The following is a 6,038-nucleotide window of genomic DNA, read 5'->3' as shown; positions in this document are numbered from 1 at the left end:
TGAGTAGGCCTTTAACTTAAATCTTATTCTATTCAGACTTTAATCAAATTGGAAATGAGCTATTATCAGGCCGCACTCAACCCCCCCCCCCCCCCCCCTTCAGCCAGTCAGGAGCCGATACTTCTTTTTACTAAACGTATGTGATAAAATATTAAGCAACGTAGTATGCAGTTTAAGTATTAGCACGTGTGTATGGGTATTCAGACACAAGCCAGTGTCATTAGGGAACACAGAAGCACCTTTTTGTCAGGCAGTCTCCCTAGCCTAGATTAGGGATGCAGAATAGTACAATTGATCTCTTGCCCATGGCTTCCCCCCACTATTGGACCCCAAATAATGGTTTGCCCTAGAAATAGGCAAGGACCTGAATGCTGCTATTTCCACATGCTTTTAGCTTGTTTTGGAACAGCTGAGCAGTTTTTCAGAACAGTTGCTGCAGTAGGGGTATTCAGACATTGTTGACAAAGCAATTAAACATTAAGCTGATTTTGCCAGACATAATTGCAATTATCTTTTGCTATTATGGTTTTGAGGGTAACAATGCTGCTCACTGTGCAGGTGGCTGTGATGTTCTGGACTATCTCTATGTTGCCACGCATTGGCTCTAGCTATGAGCTCCAGGATACCATCCATGCTTTGAAAAACGAGAATGTCCATCTTCACCACCGTCTGGAGAATCTCACCCGCACTCTCCGCAAACTGAAGCATCTGCTCTTGGATCACTCAAGAGGTGAGCACTTATGGATTCAAGTTTGTTAAGTTTATATTCATATAATTGTACAGTAGGTGTGTTCCCACATTTATTGCTTACTTATCTGTCATAATATATGCCTAAATTCCAATTAAATTCCACACAGACACGGGAGGACAGCATGACAACTCACTGCATGCCTTGAATGAATGGACACAACATGATAGTATTATATTTACAGGATACAAAATGTATCACGTTTCTATGATGCAATTAACCACTGGCAATACTACATCTGTACCAATCTCCTCAATCGCCCTGGTTTTCCAGGTATCGGTCCTGAGAAACATCAGCTGCTGGAACAGGCTTTCTGCTGGCCTGATCTCCAAGGAGCAGCCAATCATATCTTCACTGTACCTGCCCTCTTCCTCCTTACTCCAATCATTGTCTGGTTGAGCCATCTGCTTTTCTGACTTCTGAGAACTTGAGAATACAGAAATCACTATTGTTAGCCTGGTCCCAGATCTGTTTGTGCTTTCTTGCCACATCCGCCAACTCCTATGGTCAGTGTCTCACGCATAAGTTAGTGTAGGATCCCGTATTATCGGCATATTAAACAGTGTTTAAGAAATATATTATCCTCAACAGTGTTATCCTGTGATCAAGCCGTCAATGTTTTGTGATTATTGGTGTTGCAAAAATGTTATCTATCGGGTTAGCAATTAGCATGTTTGACATTTCAGTGGAAATACTACTATTATCAGCTTTTTGATAAGCGATTTAGCTAAAAAATGCATCGAGCATTATCGGCATACGGCCCCCAGTCATTGGCCACCTTACTATTTTGTCCAATTACAAGATATATCCATTTAAATTAGTTAAAAAAGAGACACCAACCTCGTCTCTGAAGTGTTTACTAGATAGTTGACTAGTTGGCTAGACTTCCGGTTAAAAAATGCACTTGCCCGTCAACTTTTCATTGTGTTGGCCGGTGTGCCTTCCTGTGGACTCTGGTTCTTCACCAACATCTTCTTCAGTGTTGTAACCAAATAATGTCTCATAATTTGATTTACAGATGAATCTTATGTTTTGAGAAAGTAGATAACAGTTTAATACTAAAATATAAATGAGTATGAGTAATTTACATCAAATAAAACTTAAACAATGAAAACACGGTTGGAGTTTGTGTTGCAGAGGAAGAAATATACAAGATGGGTTGAATAAATATATGTATATGATATTTTAGACATGTCATTTTTTTACAAATAAATAATTGCATATGAAAACAAACTATTTAATCTCGACCTCCATCCCTATATTGTCACAAAAATCCAGCTCCACCACCACCTCCAGATCCCATTGCACACACCTGCAGTGGAACCAGTGCTGGCAGAAGTCACAGCACACCCAATGGCACCTCTGACTCACAATCCTGCGGGGAGATTGCAGGTGGATCACGTTCCCTGCAGCGAACACAGCAGGTGGTGTCTGCTTTTATTTAAAAAATAATAAATAGAAAATCTAATTGATTAACATGGTTTGCAAATGTTGAAGGACTACAGCAACAATAGTAATTGATACAACTGAGAGAAAAACAAGCAGATTCTGAGATGCCTCAGAGTGGTGCCATGGGCACGGTGACAGAGGTGGCTGGTGGAGCTTTTCTCTTCCTTTTCTGTATTTTTTTTTTTTTTAACCTTTATTTAACCAGGAAAGTCAGTTAAGAACAAATTCTTATTTTCAATGACGGCCTGGGAACAGTGGGTTAACTGCCTGTTCAGGGGCAGAACGACAGATTTTGTACCTTGTCAGCTCAGGGGTTTGAACTCTCAACCCTCCGGTTACTAGTCCAACGCTCTAACCACTAGGCTACACTGCCACCCCAGTTGAGAAAGTAAGTAGTGTTAGACAGAGCATGTTTCAGGAAAACAATTTTCTACTTTTTTACATCAATACCACTAGAGGAAACTTCAGAAGTTTTGTAAGAGGTGGACATGCTGGTGCTATGGACTGTAGATATGTAAAGAGAGAGACAATATGTTTTAACATTTGCATTTTTATTAAACCGTTTTCTTTTCATACTTTAACATGTGTTTACCTTAGGTGGTGGCTGTATTCAAATTGAAGAGGGCAGGGACACCAGACAAGGCTGTTGTGATGGTGTGACCATGGAAGATGGAGGAGGCAGTTGGACTGGAGCAGGGCTGGGACTGGAGCAGGGCTGGGACTGGAGCAAGGGCTGGGACTGGAGCAAGGGCTGGGACTGGAGCAGGGGCTGGGACTGGAGCAGGGGCTGGGACTGGAGCAGGGGCTGGGACTGGAGCAGGGGCTGGGACTGGAGCAGGGGCTGGGACTGGAGCAGGGGCTGGGACTGGAGCGGGGCACAGACTAGAGCAGGGGCTGGGACTGGAGCAGGGCTGGGACTGGAGCAGGGACTGGGATTGGAACAGGGGCTGGGACTGTAGCAGGCCTGGGATTGGAGCAGGGGCTTGGACTGAAGCAGGCCTGGGACTGGAGCAGGGGCTGGTACTGGAGCAGGGGCTGGGACTGGAACAGGGGCACAGACTAGAGCAGGGGCTGGGACTGGAGCAGGGGCTGAGACTGGAGCGGGGCACAGACTAGAGCAAGGGCTGGGACTGGAGCAGGCCTGGGACTGGAGCAGGGGCTGGGACTGGTGCAGGGGCTGGGATTGGAGCAGGGGATGGGACTGTAGCAGGCCTGGGATTGGAGCAGGGGCTTGGACTGGAGCAGGCCTGGGACTGAAGCAGGGGCACAGACTAGAGCAGGGGCTGGGACTGGAGCAGGCCTGGGACTGGAGCAGGGGATGGGACTGGAGAAGGGGCTGGGACTGGAGCAGGGACTGGAGCAGGGCTGGGACTGTAGCAGGGGCTGAGACTGGAGCAGGGACTGGAGCAGGGGCTGGGACTGGAGCAGGGGCTGGGAGCAGGGCTGGGACTGTAGCAGGCCTGGGACTGGAGCAGGGGCTGAGACTGGAGCAGGGACTGGAGCAGGGGCTGGGACTGGAGCAGGGGCTGGGACTGGAGCAGGGCTGGGACTGGAGCAGGGGCTTGGACTGGAGCAGGCCTGGGACTGGAGCAGGGGCACAGACTAGAGCAGGGGCTGGGACTGGAGCAGGCCTGGGACTGGAGCAGGGGCACAGACTAGAGCAGGGGCTTGGACTGGAGCAGGGGCACAGACTAGAGCAGGCCTGGGACTGGAGCAGGGCACAGACTAGAGCAGGCCTGGGACTGGAGCAGGGGCACAGACTAGAGCAGGCCTGGGACTGGAGCAAGGGCTAGGACTCATCTGCTAAATACGTGTTGGTAACCAGTACAATTTGATTTGTAATCTGTATTCAGTGTGAATGCGATTTTCATCATGAATCATTGCTCAGGAATGTCTGCCTGCTGGCCCAAAGGGCCTGATTAGAGAACCAGAGCTGAGGGTTTGAATGAAACCACTCTACAGACCCACACTCCCTCAACGCTGAGGGAAGTCCTCTCATATCTCACTATCCCACAATGAGCTCTCTCAAGGGGAAGGTATCACTGCATTACAAACAATATTCGGATACTATTTGTTTTATACTTCGTGTTGTAGGCAAATGCATTTACATTACTGTGCAAGAGATGCATAATTTATAGAATAGATATTCATAGCTCTTGTGACAATTTGGCTTCAATAAATGAATGACTCAACTTAGTACATTGCATTTCAATTACATTATTATTACATTATTGATGCTCCTGCATGGATATATTTACAGCTAACCAATGACCACATTTCCTCCCCAGGACTTTCATTATATATAGTGCTTTTTGTTCAACTTTATTACATCAGCAGTCAGATAGCAATACTTAGCGTCTAGGCAGGTATTGAGCTGCACACCTCCTTTGGTGGATTTGTGTGTTTGATGTCCAGAATTGACAATATCACATGTGCCAACTAAATCAGTCTTTGTCCAGTTAATTAAAATCACTCTCCTTGCATAGATTATACATCGGTCTATTTGTACTTTAATTTCCATTTGATTGTGCTGAATTGATTGGGGAAAATAAGTCCATTTACATTTGCAAAGACTTACTACAGGTAGACCAAGGCGAGGCTATGCTTGGATAATACCCATGCCTTTGAATGTGCTAAACAGTGCTACTACAGCCTCAATTCCATGGAGATGAGACCATTGTGTTATGCTGTTCAATCAGGTTTAGTTGATCTCCTCTTCTCCCTAGCATGGGTATCAGTGGAGGCTGGTGGGAGGAGCTATAGGAGGATACACTCATTGTAATGGCTGGAATGGAATAAATGTAACGGTATTTAACAGATCAAACATATGGAAACCATATGTTTGACTCCGTTCCATTAATTCCATTCCAGCCATTACAATGAGCCTGCTCTCCTATAACTCCTCCCACCAGCCTCCACTGATGGGTAGAATAAAACTGCTTATCCTTTAATGCTTGCATTGATGTGTCCTTAATTGACAGTCTTGTCTATAGACTTTACCATTAACCACCAGTTCTGATTCATTTAATGGGTTCCGTGCAGGCAATCATAAAATCCATATTTTCTATGAACAATCTGCATAGGATAGATTGGAAGTGTCTCACCAACATCTTACATGACATAATGGTGTTGTTATCAATTGTTTGATAATGTGTTAATTTCTGTTTTTCCTCATCTAAGACCACACATAATTCCCAAAGCTGATGAAAAATTGGTGAGTGGTGTTGCCTTGCAGTCATTCTCATTAGCCCCATTTAATGCTGAAACAGTACAGACAGCACATTCCATGATGAGCACATTCCATGATGCACAGCCCATTAACAGATCCACTTCTATAGATTGTCTCATGCCCAGACAGACATTCTATAGAACTGCCTGTTTTAGTCACTCAGGATACAGGCAACTCTTTTGACTTGTTGCCAGAGATTTCCACATCACTAAGGACCTATCATGGTCCAAACACACCAACACAGTTGTGAAGAAAGAGGACACGAAAATGCCTCTTCCCCCTCAGGAGGCTGACATTATTTGGAATGGGCCATCAAATCCTTAAACATTTCTACAGCTGCACCATTGAGAGCATATTGACTGGCTGCTTCACCACTACTCGGCATCCGACCGCAAGGCACTACAGAGCGTAGTGTGTACGGCCCAGTACATCACTTGGGCTGAGCTCCCTACCATCCAGGACCTCCATACCAGGTGGTGTCAGAGGAAGGCCCTAAAAATGGTCAGACTCCAGCCACCCAAATTATAGACCGTTCACTCACCATACTACACTGACAATCCAACATACAAACACACACACACAGACACTACATACACTTACACACACACACAC

The sequence above is a fragment of the Oncorhynchus masou genome, chromosome 1 (genome assembly GCF_036934945.1).
Source record: "Oncorhynchus masou masou isolate Uvic2021 chromosome 1, UVic_Omas_1.1, whole genome shotgun sequence".
Lineage (NCBI taxonomy): Eukaryota > Metazoa > Chordata > Actinopteri > Salmoniformes > Salmonidae > Oncorhynchus > Oncorhynchus masou.
The sequence above is the reverse complement of the archived record's forward strand: the minus strand, read 5'-3'. Positions refer to the sequence as shown.